Raw genomic sequence first — 15,956 nt, 5'->3', positions numbered from 1 at the left:
CTGATGACACCACTGTCGTAGGATGAATCAAAGGTGGTGAGGAATAGGCATGTAGGAAGGAGATTGAAAATCTGACTCAATGGTGCCATAACAACAACCTCTTAATCAATGTCAGCAAGACCAAGGAGCTGATTATTGACTTCAGGAGGAGAAAAACAGAGGTCCTCATTGGAGGATCACAGGAGGAGAAGGTCAGCAACTGTAAATTTCTCAGTGTTATCATTTCAGAGGATCTGTCCTGGGCCCAGCATATGATGAAAGCATGGCAGCACCTCTACTTCCTTAATAGTTTGCGAAGAATTGGCATGATAGCTAAAATTTGACAAACTTCTATAGATGTGTTGTGGAGAGTGCAGTGACTGGTTGCACCACAGCCTGGTACAGAAACACCAATACTCTTGAATGGAAAATCTACAAAATGTAGTGGATACTGCCCAGGCAATCACAGGCAAAGCTCTCCCCACCATTGAGTACATCTATACAGAGCACTGTCACAGGAAAGCAGCATCTGTTACCAAGGACGGCCATCACCCAGGCCGTGCTTTCTTCTCACTACTGCAATCAGGAAAAGGGAAAGGAGTCTCAGAACCCACACCGCTAGTTTCAGGAACAGCTATACCCATCAACCATCAGGCTCTTGAACTAATGGGAAAAACTTCACTCAACTTCATTCGCCCCCATCACTGAACTGTTCCCAAAACCTATAGACTCACTTTCAAGGACCTTTCATGTCACTCGTTTAATATTAATTGCTTATTTATTTAATATTATTATTTCTTACTTTTTCTTGAGTATTTGTACAGTTTGTTGACTTTTGCACATTGGTTGCTTGTCCATGCTGTAGGGTATGGTCTTTCATTGACTCTATTATGTTATTACTTACTGAGTATGTCCACAAGAAAACACATCTCGGGGTATTATAGTGACATATGTGTACTTTGATAGTAAATTTACTTTGAACTTTGAATTTTTAAAATGATCACCTTATATTTTTCATGATTAAATTCAATCTTGCCAGCGCTGTTCCCATTTGATCAACTCATCAGTGTGAGTCCACAGCTGAAGATGACCCTCCTTACTATCAATAACGTCCAATTTCTGTGTCACCGGTAAATTTACAATTATCTATCCTCAATTTTCATCCTGCTCATTAATATATTCAGCAAGCAGCAAAGGTCCTAGATCCGTTCTCTCTGGGACACAACTGCGCACCAATCCATTCTTTGCCTTCCCAATAAAAGTCTTAAGGCTCATAATTACTCCCTCTGAAATGCTCCCTCTGACACTCCCATCAATTACCAAGATAGAGAATAGGTCCAGCACCGTTTATATTCCATTAGACCATAAGGTATATTCCAGTTGACTATCTATGTACTGGCACAAAAAGTTCTCCTGCATGCACTTCAAAAATCCACCTACCCCTTTAAGCCTGTTGCATTGTGATGATCCCAGTTAACATTGGGGAAGGCAAAATCTCTTACTGCTATTCCCTCATTCTCCGTAATTTGCTTAGCTACCTACTGCTCGATTTCCCCCAGTTGAAGGTGTGTACCACCCCTGCAAAGTTCAAAGTTCAAAGTAAATTCATTATCAAAGTAGATATATGTCACCATATACCACCCTGAGATTCCTTTTCTTGTGGGCATTTGCAACGAATCCATCATAGAATAATAACCATAGAGAATCAATGAAAGACCACACCAACATGGGCATTCAAACTGTGCAAAAGATAACAAGCTCTGCAAATACAAAAATAAATAATAATAATAATAATGAATAAATAAGCAATAAATATCAAGAACCTGAGATAAAGAGTCCTTGAAAGTGAGTGCATAGGTTGTGGGAACATTTCAATGATGGGGCAAGTGAAACTGAGTGAAGTTTCTAGGGTTTCAAAGGTATATTTAATGTCAGAGAAATATATACAATATACATCCTGAAATACTTTTTCTTCACAACCATCCATGAAAACAGAGAAGTGCTCCCAAAGAATGAATGACAGTTAAATGTTAGAACCTCAAAGTAACCCCCAGCTCCCCTCCATCCTGTGTGTAAGTGACAGCGAGCAATGATCCCCACTCCCCCCACCAGCAAAAAAAAGCATTGGAACCCACCGCTGAGCACTCAAGCCTGCAGCAAAGCAACAGCAAAGACAGACTTGCAGTACTCCAAAGACTACTCGTTCACCCAATATTCGATGTACCACAGGCTTTCCCTCTCCCTAATAAGGGAGAAAGAGGTATCTTCATTTCACAGCGAGAGGGGAGACATAACAAACAACTCATTGGTTTACGATGTTAAAAGTCTGTTGCGTCGCTTTTTCTGAGCTCTGTGCCCCAAGATCTCAAGTCTCTGGGCACACTTTACTTTACTTACTTTATACTTTATTGTCGCCAGACAATTGATATAGAACGTACAATTATCACAGCGATATTTGATTCTGCACTTCCCACCCCCTGGATTACAAATCGATAGTAAATATTAAAAATTTAAATTATAAATCATAAATAGAAAATAGAAAAATGGAAAGTAAGGTAATACAAAAAAACCGAGAGGCAGGTCTGGATATTTGGAGGGTACGGCCCAGATCCAGGTCAAGATCCGTTCAGCAGTCTTATCACAGTTGGAAAGAAGCTGTTCCCAAATCTGGCCATACGAGTCTTCAAGCTCCCAGAGGGAAGAGGGATGAAAAATGTGTTGGCTGGGTGGGTCGTGTCCTTGCTTATCCTGGCAGCACTGCTCTGACAGCGTGCAGTGTAAATTGAGTTCAAGGACGGAAGAATGGTTTGTGTGATGTGCTGTGCCATGTTCACGATCTTCTGCAGCTTCTTTTGATCTTGGACAGGACAACTTCCATACCAGGTTGTGATACCCTAGAAGAATGCTTTCTATGGTGCATCTATAAAAATTAGTGAGGGTTTTAGGGGACAGGCCAAATTTCTTTAGCTTTCTCAGGAAGTGAAGGTGCTGGTGGGCCTTCTTGGCAGTGGACTCTGCTTGGTTGGACCAAGTCAGGTCATTTGTGATATTGACCCCGACGAACTTAAAGCTTTTGACCTGGTCCACTTGTGCACCACCGATGTAAACTGGGTCGTGCGGTCCAGTACTCCTTCTGAAGTCGACAACCAATTCCTTCGTCTTGCTGACATTGAGGGATAGGTTATTGTCTTCGCACCATGTCACCAGGTTCTTAATTTCCTCTCTGTACTCAAACTCATCATTACCCGAGATACGGCCTACAATTGTTGTGTCATCAGCAAACTTATATATTGAGTTTGATGGAAACTTGGCTACACAATCATGGGTGTACAGTGAGTACAGCAGGGGGCTGAGTACACAGCCTTGTGGGGCACCGGTGCTCAGAGTGATTGTAGAGGAGAGCTTGTCCCCTATTTTTACAGCCAGAGATCTTCCGACTCCAACAACACACCAATCTGCTGCTGGGGCACCGACCTTCTATCCTCCCATCTCCAGAGCCACATGATCTTGGACCTCCAAAGGCAAGCTAAGCTCTTAGGCCGTATCCTTGGCATGTTAAATAATGGCCAGTCATGAAACCCCGACAGCAGGTCCTATTCCAGCAAAGAACTGAAGTCAGCGTGTAACTCCCGGTCAAAAGAACCCTGAAAGGGAAAAATAGTGATATTAAAGATGGAAATAGCGTTATTTCTGAAGATGCAGACAAAGGAGTCGCCATTTAGCGCCACCATGACTAAGCTCCACCCTCCTCTAGTTATTCCCTTTTCTTTAAGAACCTGATACTAGAGGGGTAATAACTGTTTCTAAACCCAGTGGTGTAAGTCCTGAGGCTCCTGTACCTTCTTCCTTATGGCAGCTGCAAAACGAGAGCCTGATGATGGGAGCTGCTCTCCAGTGACAGTGATCTGTGTAGATGTGCTCAATGGTGGGGAGGGTCTTGCCCATGATGGATTGGACCCTATCCACTAGCTTTTGTAGGATTTTTCATTCAAGGGCATTGGTATTTCCATACCAGGCTGTGATGCAACCAATTAGTATACTCTCCACTACACATCTACAGAAGTTTGTCAAAGTTTTAGTTGTCATGCCAAATGTCTTCAGAAACCACTAAGGAAGTAGAGGTGCTGCCATACTTTCTTTGTAATTGCACTTACATGCTGGGCCCAGGACATGTCCTCCCAAATAATAACCTCAAGAAATTTAAATTTGCTAACCTTCTTCACCTCTGATCCTTTGATGAGGACTGGCTCAACTCCTTCCTATCTAATAAAGAGGAAGGTGACTGAAATCAGCAGTGGAATCATTCAGTTCTCGCACAGCACTAAATAAAAGTCATGATTATCCTAATTAGGACCATGCACTTTTTAACTAAAGGTGACACGTACCCAAAATTATGATTACAGAACATTGTCCAAAAGATAGTTAATATATAATACACCTAGCAACCTCTACTTTCAAATGGAATGTACAACTCCTCTGTTCCCATATTGAAACAGTCTCAATGGTTGAGAAGCGGCTGGAATGCTTGATGTCGGCTGCATCACATTCAGTTACCATTGGCAACTCTCCGTCGTGTTGCGCAAGATGCCATTTTCAATGTTTTTATTTATTTGCAGCATCTCCCCTGTTGAATTTCTAACTTTTTTGTCTTATAATTGGGGGAGTTGGAAAAGTCTGAGGAGAGCATTTTAAACGATTGGCGAAGCTGCCGAGCTCTGTGTATGAAGGCTGGCAGCGCGTGTTTGGCTCAAGCCATAAGACCAAGTTGGTTCTCTCGCAGCTCTAATCGCGGGCAACGTGCTCACAGTCTGCCCTGAGCTCTATATTTAGAGCCCTTCACAAACAGCAAAAATGAGAATGTTTAATCCTATCATTCAGCACTAACTTCACATCTGGAAGGCAGAAGTGAAAGCTTAAGAGTGGCAGCACACAACGTCGCATTAACCCGCTGTCACACCAATCAGTGGTCTATTTATACATCCACATTCACAGAGACGTGTCCTTATGCCACATATTTCTCATTTAGGATAACCCAGGCTTGAAATCAATCAGCCCTCAGACTCCGGGGATATTCCTGCAGCTGGTGCATCAAATAAATTGCTTCTCTCCAGCTTGTCCCATGACCCTGCAAATTGTTACCGAGCAAGATGCAGGGCACGTAGAGGATGTAAGCTCCACAACCCATTCCAGGGCAACTTAAGCTAACCTGTTGGTGGGAGAAGCAATTTGCTTGAAAGACCTCTTCAGGTGGGCAAAGGTTGAAAGAAAGACTGCCAAGGGAACAAAGCTGGGCTCCTCTCCAGTTACCGCCACTGCAATTTCTCTGGTCGTCAGTACATTCAGCTCTCATCCCCCTGGCAATGACTCCCATCCTGGCAACATCTTTGGCTCCACCTAGTGATGCTTTTACCATAGAACCGTAGAACACTACAGAACAGGAAACAGGCCATTCGGCCCTTCTAGTCTGTGCCGAAACTTTATTCCGCTAGTCCCATTGACCTGCACCCAGTCCATAACCCTCCAGACCTCTCCCATCCATGTATCTGTCCAATTTATTCTTAAAACTTAAGAGTGAGCCCACATTTACGTCAGATGGCAGATCATTCCACACTCCCACCACTCTCTGAGTGAAGAAGTTCCCCTTAATGTTCCCCCTAAACCTTTCCCCTTTCACCCTAGAGCCATGTCCTCTCGTATTTATCTCTCCTAATCTTAGTGGAAAGAGCCTACTCGCATTTACTCTGTTTGTACCCCTCATAATTTTGTAAATCTCTATCAAATCCCCCCTCATTCTTCTACGCTCCAAGGAATAAAGTCCTAATCTGTTCAATCTTTCCCTGTAACTCAGCTCCTGAAGACCCAGCAACATCCTGGTAAATCTTCTCTGCACTCTTTCAATCTTACTGATATCCTTCCTATAGTTAGGTGACCAGAACTGCACATAACACTCCAAATTTGACCTCACCAATGTCTTATACAACCTCACCATAACATCCCAACTCCTATACTCAATATTTTGATTTATGAATGCCAGGATGCCGAAAACCTTCTTTAGAAACCCTGTCTACCTGTGACGCCACTTTCAGGGAATTATTTATCTAAACTCCCAGATCCCTTTGTTCCTCCACACTCCTCAGTGCCCTACCATTTACTGTGTATGTCCTACCTTGATTTGTCCTTCCAAAATGCAACACTTCACACATGTCTGCATTACATTCCATCTGCCATTTTCTGGCCCATTTTTTCAGTTGGTCCAGATCCTTCTGCAAGCTTTGAAAGCCTTCCTCGCTGTCCACAACGCCTCCAGTCTTAGTGTCATCAGCAAACTTGCTGACCCAATTTACCACATTATCATCTGGATCATTGATATAGACAACAAACAACAATAGTCCAAGCACAGATTCCTGAGGAACACCACTAGTCACAGGCCTCCAGTCTGAGAAGCAATCATCCACTACCACTCTCTGTCTTCTCCCACACAGCCAATTTCAAATCCAGTTTACAACCTCTCCATGGATACCTAGTGTCTGATCCTTCTGAACTAACCTCCCATGTGGGACCTTGTCAAAGGCCTTACTAAAGTCCATGTAGACAACATCCACAGTCTTTCCTTCATCTACTTTCTTGGTAACCTCCCTGAAAAACTCTACAAGATTCATTAAACACGATCTACCATGCACAAAGCCATGCTGACTATCCTTAATCTGCCGTTGGCTGTCCAAATACTTATATATCCGATCTCTCAGAACACCTTCCAATAATTTACCTTTTACTGATGTCAGACTCACTGGCCTGTAATTACCTGGTTTACTTTTGGTGCCTTTTTTAAACAAAGGAACAACATGAGCTACCCTCCAATCCTCCAGCACCGCACCCGTGGCTAAGGAATTTTTAAATATTTCTGCCTGGGCCCCTGAAATTTCTACACTAGTCTCTCTCAAGGTCCAAGGAAATATCATGTCAGGCCCAGAAGATTTATCTTTCTTTATTCGCTGTAGTGCAGCAAGCAACTCCTCCTCTTTAATCGCTATATGTTCCATGACACTACTGCTTGTTTCCCTTCCTCCCATATATGCTATGCCAGTTTCTTAAATAAATATTGATGCAAAAAAACTGTTTAAGATCTCCCCCCTCTTGTGAGGCTCCACACATAGATGGCCACTCTGATCTTCTAGGGGACCAATTTTGTCCCTTACTATCCTTTTACTCTTAATATACCTGTAGAAACCCTTCGGGTTTACCTTCACATTATCTGCCAAAGCAACCTTGTGTCTTCTTTTTGCCTTCCTGATTTCCTTCTTTAGTATTTTCTTACATTTTCTATACTCTTCAAGTACCTCATTTGTTCTTTGTTACCTATACCTGCTATACACCGCTTTCTTTTTCTTAACCCGATTGCCAATATCCCTTGAAAACCAAGGTTCCCTAAGCCTGTTAACTTTGCCTTTAATCTTGGCAGGAACATGCAAACTCTGCGCTCTCAAAATTTCGCCTTTGAAGGCCTTCCACTTACTGATCACATCCTTGCTAGAAAACAACTTATCACAATCCACTCTTCCTAGATCCTTTCTCATTTCCACAAAATTGGCCCTTCTCCAATTTAGAACCTCAACTCGAGGACCAGACCTATCCATATCCATAATTAACTTGAAACTAATAACATTATGGTCACTGGACCCAAAATATTCACATACACATACTTCTGTCACCTGACCTGTCTGGTTCCCTAATAGGAGATCAGTTATTGCATCCTCTCTCGTAGGTACCTCTATATATTGATTTAGAAAACTATCCTGAACACATTTGACAAACTCCAAGCCACCTAGCCCTTTCACAGTGTGGGAGTCCCAGTCAATATGTGGAAAGTTAAAATCCCCTACTATTACAACTTTCTGTTTCTTACATTGGTCTGCTATCTCTCTACAGATTTGTTCCTCCAATTCTCTCTGACTATTGGGCGGTCTACAATACAACCCTATTAGTGTGGTCACACCTTTCCCGTTCCTCAGCTCCATCCATATGACCTCTGTAGACAAACCCTCTGAGCTATCCTCTCTACGCACAGCTGTGATATTCTCCCTGACCAGTAATGCCACCCCTCCCTCTTTCATCCCTCCCCCTCTATCACGTCTGAAACAACAGAACCCCAGAATATTAAGTTGCCAGTCCTGCCCCTCCTGCAACTAAGTCTCACTAATAGGAATAACGTCGTAATCTCACGTGCCAGTCCACACCCTAAGCTCATCTGCCTTATCTACAATACTCCTTGCATTGAAATAGATGCACCAGAGAACATTTCTATCATGTACAAACCTTTGATTTCTGTCTATACATGCAGTCCTCACATGACCTTTATCCTCCTCCACCTCACTATCTGCTCTAACGCTCTGGTTTCCCTCCCCCTGCAAATCTAGTTTAAACCGCCCGCCCCCCCCCCCCGGAGCAGCACTAGCAAATCTACCTGAAAGGATGTTAGTCCCCCTCCAGTTCAGGTGCCAACCATCCCGTCGGAACGGGTCCCACCTTCCCTGGAACAAAGCCCATTGTCTAGAAACATGAAGCCCTCCCTCCTGCACCTTCTCCTTAGCCACATATTTAGCTGCATTATCTTCCTATTTCTAGCCTCACTAGCACGTGGCACGGGTAGCAATCCTGAGATTGCAACCCTGGAGGTCCTGTCCTTCAACTTTGCACCTAACTCCCTAAATTCTCTTTGCAGGACCTCTTCCTCCTTCCTATCCACGTCATTGGTCCCTACATGGACCACGACATCTGGCTGCTCACCCTCCCTCCTGAGAATACCAAGAACTCGATCTGAGATATCGTGGACCCTGGCATCCGGGAGGCAACAGACCATCCGGGATTCTCCAACTCTCCCACAGAACCTCTTATCTGTCCCACTAACTATCGAATCCCCTATCAATACTGCTCTCCTCTTTTCCCTCCTTCCTTTCTGAGCTGAGGGTCCAGTCTTGGTGCCAGAGAAACAACCACTACAACTTGTCCCTGGTAGGTCATCCCCACCAACAGTATCCAAAACGGTATACTTATTGTTGATGGGAACAGCCACAGGGGTGCTCTGTTCTTTCTGTCTATTCCCCTTCCCTCTCCTGACAGTCACCCAGCTACCTGCCTCCTAACTTTTAGGGGTGACTGTCTCCCTGAAACTCCTGTCTATTTCTGCCTCTGCCTAACAAATGATCCGAAGTTCATCCAGCTCCAGTTCCAGTTCCCTAACTCGGTTTGTCAGGAGCTGCAGCTGGATGCACCTTTTACAGGTTTAGTCATCAGGGACAATTGTGCTATCCCTGACTTCCCACATACTGCATACGGAGCACTCGACTGCCCTAACTACTGCCTCCATTACCCACTCCTAAGTTAATTAAATTAATTAAAGGAACTTACCCGGCCTCACCTCACTGGGAGCAAGCTCGTCCTCAGCCTCTGCTCTCCAAAGCCTCTCGAGCCAAAGCCTCAAAGCTCCACTCCTACCCTGAGCCACTCACACACTGGCCGCTCCTCTTCAGTTACCCCTCCTTTTATTTGTCCCTGCCAATTATCTCAAGCACTCACTCCCTCTAATCAACCAATCAACACTCTGTTTAACCCTTCAGTGGCCCTCCGCGCTCCTTATAAAGCACACTCACCTCAGCTCCTCAGCTGCTTCCCGGCACTCAGCGCTCTCCCGAGCCCCTCGCTCCTCCTCCTGCTGCGACGGTCCAGCGATCGTACCATACTCACTGCTATGTACTCACAGCAGACCACTCCTAAAACTCACTCCCTGCACTTAATAGGCTGATGTTAGGCAGAAACAGTTCCTGGGAATACGCTGATTTTTTCAGAATTCAACATTCAAGATTCTTCAGTACACAAGTGTAAAGGAGAGCAAAATGATTGTTACCCTGGATCTGAAGCAGGATTAAAAATGCAATACGCATAACGAACAATATAAGTATAAATATAAAAGCAATCCTATAAAACACAATGTACAAACAACTGTTGAGTACACCCACACATACAGTACATAAAATTAGCTTCTATACATAGACTGATGGTCTGTACATTAAGTGATGCTGGGTGCAGGAGTATCTGAACATAAGGTGACTCTGACAGGAGATGGTAAAGTGAAGGAGGAGCTCTTCTCGGTAGCTGCAGGACATCTGAAAACAGTAGGACAGTGACTGTGTCAGTGTAGGTATGAGGTGTGGAGTGTAAGCAGATAGTGTCAGTGCCTGGGGGGGGGATGAGGGGTGCAGAGGGGCTGTGGAGAGGAGTGGCCGATGCAGACACAGTGGTGGTGCAGATAGAGCAGAGTGATAGTCAACAGAACATTGACTTACAGAGTGGAGGGAGTGTGCACCAAATGCAAAATGATATCACCCCAACATTGTCAGACAAATTCTATAGCTCGTAAGTCCTGCTAAACAAAGGCAAACTTCTCAATCCTGAACATCCTCTTACACCATTTGCCTCCACAATTGCTGCCAGACCTGCTGAGTTTTGAAACAAGTCAGAATGATCTGCATCATACATCTATAGAGATTTGCAAGTCTTTGGTGACATGCAAAATCTCCTCATGTCTTCTTCATGATTGCATCCGTGTGTGTGTGTGTCACTCCTTTTGTTGTTTCCCTGTTAACGCTGGGCCCGGAATGTTGGTCTGCTCCAGCATTTACAGGGCAACAAGAGGGGATACGCATACTAAAGGTTGGAGGAACTCAGAAGGTCAGGCAGCATCCATGGAGTGGAACAAATGCTCAAATTTCAGGTCGAGAACCTGTATCAGGTTAGGGGAGAGAAGATCGGGGGGTGGCTGGAGGAAGGGTGTAGTACTGGCCAAAGGAAACCTGACTCTGTGATGCCATTGTGAAACTGAACGCTCAAACAGGGGACATAGCCTCATAAGACAGAAACAGATTTCAAAGGCCCAGTGGTTAAATTACTGCAGGATGGTACTATTGCTTTGGTAACATGCATCAACTCCTTCCAAAATTTAATCTGGAATAAAAAGCTAATCTGAAATGCATAAAACCAATAGATTATCATAAAAATCCATCTGGTTCATTATTTTGTTCATTGAAAAGAAAACTTTTAGCTGAAAGTTTGCTGAAAGTCCATCAGCTGATACCTGTCGACAGCTGATTCTTAACACCTCTCTGATATACAGTAATCTCGCAGGCCGTTCTGTTATATTTTAATTGGGGTTGAAAAATAAGTTATGGGCTTGCCAGTGGGGGGAGAAAAGCAGAGGCAGGAAAGAAACTGAGCTTGAAAAATAACACATTCAACAGCAGTTATGACGTCCAACAGGAATCAGAAATCAGATGACATTTTGTAAAAGTCACCCTCTCCAAAGCCTCAGAATCAAAATCAGAATCAGGTTTATTATCGCTGGCATGTGATGTGAAATCTGTTAACTTAGCAGCAGCAGTTCAATGCAATGCATAATATAGCAGAGAGAAAGAAAAAAAATAACAATAATAATTAAAATAAAATATAATAAACAAACAAGTAAATCAATTACATATATTGAATAGATTATTTAAAAATGTGCAAAAACAGAAATACTGTGTATAAAAAAAGTGAGGTAGTGTCCAAAGCTTCAAAGTCCATTTAGGAATCGGATGGCGGAGGGGAAGAAGCTATTCTTGAATCGCTGAGTGTGTGCCTTCAGGCTTCTGTACCTCCTACCTGATAGTAACGATGAGGAAAGGGCATGCCCTGGGTGCTGGAGGTCCTTAATAATGGACGCTGCCTTTCTGAGGCACCACTCCCTAAAGATTCCTGGGTACTTTGTAGCCTAGTGCCCAAGATGGAGCTGACTAGATTTGCAACCTTCTGCAGCTTCTTTCGGTCCTGTGCAGTAGCCCCTCCATACCAGACAGTGATGGGGCCTGTCAGAATGCTCTCCACGGTACAACTATAGAAGTTTATGAGTGTATTTGTTGCCATGCCGAATCGCTTCAAACTCCTAATGAAGTATAACCACTATCTCGCCTTCTTTAGACTACATCAGTATGTTGGAACCAGGTTAGATCCTCAGAGATCTTGACACCCAGGAACTTCTATCATTCTATAACCTGGTGACCAAATTCAAACTCTGGATGTGGCCTAACCAGAGCTTTATAAAGCTGCAACATAATTTCTTGACTCTTGGTTTCAGTGCCTCGGTCAATAAAGGGAAGCATGCCTCATGCCATCAGTACCACCCTATCAACTGTAATGGCCATTTTCAGGGAGCTATGGACTTGGATCCCGAGATCTCTCTGTATATCACATATGTACATATAGACACATACACAAAACACACACACACACTTACTTTACTAGTTTCAGTTAAAGACAAGCAAGGTCCTTTATGTTGACATTGTCGTGCCTTTTAGAAAACAAACCTGTGAGCAAAGTTCTCATCTGTCAACTAGATGAGTTTAACTTGGTCAGTTAAATTGGTGAAGTTAATTTGTTTTGTTTTCACAGGGCACTGTGTCGTGAGACGCTGTTGGCGTAGATGCTGTGGAAGTAACAAGCAGCTCCAGGCAGGCAGGTTGCTTGCAAACTAATCTTCACCACCTTGTAGCTGGGAAAAAGCCCCTTGTCCTGCATAATGCATAGGGCTTCAATAACAGATGCTGAGGGCAACAATAACCCTACAAGAAATGTGTCAACTGATGAATATTATTAAATAATTAGATTTGTTTAACTTGGTAAAGAATTACCAGTCTCTCCTTGAACAGCTGAATGGGTATATAAGGGCACCTGTTGATAGTAATTGATAAATAAAATCTCACGTGTTGGTCAATTGCACAACTGTGTTTGGACTGTTTAATTTGAGCCTTCTCTTCTCAAGTCATTGCTTTCATTTTGTAAGGTCAAAGTCAAGTGTACTATTGTATGCGCAAGTACACGGATGTGCAGGTGCAATGAAATTCTTACTTGCAGCACAGACACATTGCATCATATAAGACCATAAGATATGGGAGCAGCGTTCAGCCATTCAGCCGATTGAGTCTGTTCCTCCATTCTATCATGGTGGATATTGTCTACATGGACTTCAGTAAGGCCTTTGACAAGGTCCCGCATGGGAGGTTAGTTAGGAAAATTCAGTTGCTAGGTATACATGGAGAGGTGGTAAATTGGATTAGACATTGGCTCGATGGAAGAAGCCAGAGAGTGGTAGTAGAGAATTGCTTCTCTGAGTGGAGGCCTGTGACTAGTGGTGTGCCACAGGGATCAGTGCTGGGTCCATTGTTATTTGTCATCTATATCAATGATCCGGGTGATAATGTGGTAAATTGGATCAGCAAGTTTGCTGATGATACAAAGATTGGAGGTGTAGTAGACAGTGAGGAAGGTTTTCAGAGCCTGCAGAGGGACTTGGACCAGCTGGAAAAATGGGCTAAAAAATGGCAGATGGGGTTTAATACTGACAAGTGTGAGGTATTGCACGTTGGAAGGACAAACCAACGTAGAACATACAGGGTTAATGGTAAGGCACTGAGGAGTGCAGTGGAACAGAGGGATCTGGGAATACAGATACAAAATTCCCTAAAAGTGTCGTCACAGGTAGATAGGGTCGTAAAGAGAGCTTTTGGTACATTGGCCTTTATTAATCAAAGTATTGAGTATAAGAGCTGGAATGTTATGATGAGGTTGTATAAGGCATTGGTGAGGCCGAATCTGGAGAATTGTGTTCAGTTTTGGTCACCAAATTACAGGAAGGATATAAATAAGGTTGAAAGAGTGCAGCGAAGGTTTACAAGGATGTTGCCGGGACTTGAGAAACTCAGTTACAGAGAAAGGTTGAATAGGTTAGGACTTTATTCCCTGGAGCGTAGAAGAATGAGGGGAGATTTGATAGAGGTATATAAAATTATGATGGGTATAGATAGAGTGAATGCAAGCAGGCTTTTTCCACTGAGGCAAGGGGAGAAAAAAACTGGAGGACATGGGTTAAGGGTGAGGGAGGAAAAGTTTAAAGGGAACATTAGGGGGGGCTTCTTCACACAGAGAGTGGTGGGAGTATGGAATGAGCTGCCAGACGAAGTGGTAAATGCGGGTTCTTTTTTAACATTTAAGAATAAATTGGACAGATACATGGATGGGAGGTGTATGGAGGGATATGGTCCGTGTGCAGGTCAGTGGGACTAGGCAGAAAATGGTTCGGCACAGCCAAGAAGGGCCAAAGGGCCTGTTTCTGTGCTGTAGTTTCTATGGATCTATGGTTCTATGGTTGATTTATTATCCCTCTCAACCCTATTCTCCTGCCCTCTTTCTCCCCATAACCTTTGACACCCTTACTAATCAAGAATCTATCAACCTCCACTTTAAATATACCAATGACTTGGCTTCCAAGCAGTCGGTGGCAATGAATTCCACAGATTCACCACTCCCTGCCCAATGAAATTCCTCATCTCTTTTCTAAGGGGGCCTCCTGGTATTTTGAGGCTGTGCCCTCTGGAATTAGATTCCCCCACTTTAGGAAATGTCCTTTCCATGTCCACTCTATGTTGGCCTATCAGTCTCTCCCACCTTGTCCTCCCCTTGTCCTGCTATATCCTGGCAATCCTTCCTCTTCCTGCAGCCCTGATGTAGGATCTCGACCCAGGACATCAGTTTACACCTTTTGACTCCACAGAAGCTGCTGACGTATTGAGTTCTTGCAGCATTCTGTTTCATTAGAAGAGGACCGTGTGACCATCTGAAAGATCAGACCATTGAACAAAAGGGAATAGTTACACTCATTGAAGGATTCTGTTATATTGTTATTTCATGCTCATTATTTATTGCTATTTATTTAAATCTGCATTTGGCAGCTTGTTCATAGTTAACGGTTCCTGATGTTTACAGTTTACAGTTACCGTTCTATAGATTTGCTAAGAATGCCCACAGAAAAAGAATTTCAGGGTTGTATGTGGTGGCATGCATGTACTCTGATAATAAAGTTTACTTTGAACTTTGAGTTGGGGACTGAGAGGAATAATTTACAATGGTAATGTCACTTCCAAGGTGCGATGACAACAAAGTACACAGACCGATTACTTTCTCTGGACTAAAAACCAAGACCAGAGCTAGATAATGAAATCTAACAGCATTGGCTTTTGCCTATTTAGGAGTTTCAATCACATGATTAACTCCAGTGGTCGACAGTAAACACCTCAGGAGATTAACTCATTCACTCAGGAGATAGTGATTCCAAACTTTGGTGCAATCAGTTCCTTTCTGCAATTATTCTGAAGTTATGTCCGGAGCGTGACAGCATTCAGCTGAATCTGCCTCCTCTCATGTTTCAACAGATTTTGTCGTGGTTGGTTTGTTCCAGTAACTGAATAGGGTCTGACGTTGATTGAAATCTATTACAAAATGGCAGGGAAAATATATTAAGCCCATTCTGGATGTGTAAATATAACCTCATATTGATATAGATGTGAAGGGACAAGTGTGAAAGATCTTACTGAAAGAAGCATCTTTGTCACAATGACCATCGGAACATTGCGTCAGGAGTGAGTGGAAAATTGCAAGAGCCGATCAATGGAGGGTGCAGGAAGGAAGAAACAGCCAGCAGTTGAACACATAGTCCTTTTCAGAGTAGATGCCTTCCCCAGGAATTATTATCAAGATAAAGAATACAAGTGAGTTTGTTTATCTTTAAGTTGAACAAAAAACGAATCTATTAAACCAGGCCACCGAGATTATTTGTTAGTTGCCGATGTTCCTATTGTATTTAACCACTGGTCCACAATGCAATTTTACAATTTGCACCAGGTAGCCACAGTTTATCAAAAACTTGTTAAATTGTTAGTGTTAAACTCCTTCACAACCTTTATTCGCTGGATTTATTGTTCTCTGAAATATTCCGTTGTTTTACCCTTCCTTCAAGATACTTTGCCAGGTAATTCTTACTAGCAAATACCACAGACATATGACATATATCCAATACAATGATTATGGCATATCCCAATAAATTTGTCATAAACAGT

At 43.2% G+C, this 15,956-nt stretch overlaps 1 protein-coding gene across 2 annotated transcripts in view; it reads left to right on the top strand.

Moving 5' to 3' along the window:
* s100b (S100 calcium binding protein, beta (neural)) overlaps nucleotides 1-12,786 on the top strand; it is a 38,185-nt gene extending 25,399 nt beyond the window's left edge. For both annotated transcript variants that reach the window (XM_063051799.1, XM_063051800.1), the window contains exon 4: nucleotides 12,457-12,786. The gene's annotated coding sequence lies outside the window, so the exon portion shown is untranslated. The remainder of the gene's footprint in view (nucleotides 1-12,456) is intronic.
* The last annotated feature ends 3,170 nt before the right edge of the window (nucleotides 12,787-15,956 follow it).

This window comes from Mobula hypostoma, chromosome 6, assembly GCF_963921235.1.
Source record: "Mobula hypostoma chromosome 6, sMobHyp1.1, whole genome shotgun sequence".
NCBI lineage: Eukaryota > Metazoa > Chordata > Chondrichthyes > Myliobatiformes > Myliobatidae > Mobula > Mobula hypostoma.
The sequence above is the reverse complement of the archived record's forward strand: the minus strand, read 5'-3'. Positions and strand labels throughout refer to the sequence as shown.